The 801-nt window shown below is 36.3% G+C and overlaps 1 protein-coding gene across 1 annotated transcript in view; it reads left to right on the forward strand.

Moving 5' to 3' along the window:
* The window catches only part of LOC135352305 (uncharacterized), a 66,467-nt gene that overhangs the window by 4,140 nt on the left and 61,526 nt on the right, over window positions 1-801 (forward strand). The window lies entirely within an intron of this gene.

Here is an 801-nt window from a genome sequence, read left to right on the forward strand (position 1 = left end):
GAAAAATCAAACAATAGTACAGAAGACAAATCAATCAGTTAATCTTCTACAATTAGAACTAGAGCACTGAAGTGCTACCCTCGGCTGTTGACATAAATAATAAAGATCTATAGAAACCAGAAGAGTGTTATACAATAGTATATATGATCTGGCTAAGCAGCAAGTAACGGGAGTAATAAAATAAAACTAGACTATAGGCTGAAACTTTTGAGAATGAGTTTTAGTAGAATCATAACACTAATAGTATCTTATTGCACTAGATTATAATCTTACTTCAAGATATACAGTGAAACAGTATAGCTGTACTCTAGAGGTGGCATAGGTCCGCTATGGAGTCCATTAATTAACCTGACTGTATTCTATAATAATCTCTATAGAGTGACTAGAATAAGAAAAGCTTCACTACAACTCTACACACTAACTGACGTGACACAACTCACTAGTCGAGCCACTTTGATTTCTTGCTCTTGGACTTAAACAGAGCCGAATCAGCACTCATCCTGTGCAACAGAGAACAGTTAGCTACTTAACTTCTTGGGAGACAATAAAGAGAGTGATTGTGCTTTATCTGCATTCAAGTGGTTGTATAGTGATATACAGTGTTAGCATGTACTGTAGCAGGTAAGGTGCAAAATTTCGGGTTTTCGAGGGCAGAGCAGCTAACGTGAATATTAAAACTGGGATAAAGCTATTGATGGGTGTGGTTTCCCAACATTGAAACGTGAATATTAGAACCCATGAACATTTCTGATAGCTCAAGAGCCGCTATAATTACGGTATTATACAAAACTAAGGATTATG

The sequence above is a fragment of the Halichondria panicea genome, chromosome 1, assembly GCF_963675165.1.
Source record: "Halichondria panicea chromosome 1, odHalPani1.1, whole genome shotgun sequence".
In the NCBI taxonomy this organism is placed as follows: domain Eukaryota; kingdom Metazoa; phylum Porifera; class Demospongiae; order Suberitida; family Halichondriidae; genus Halichondria; species Halichondria panicea.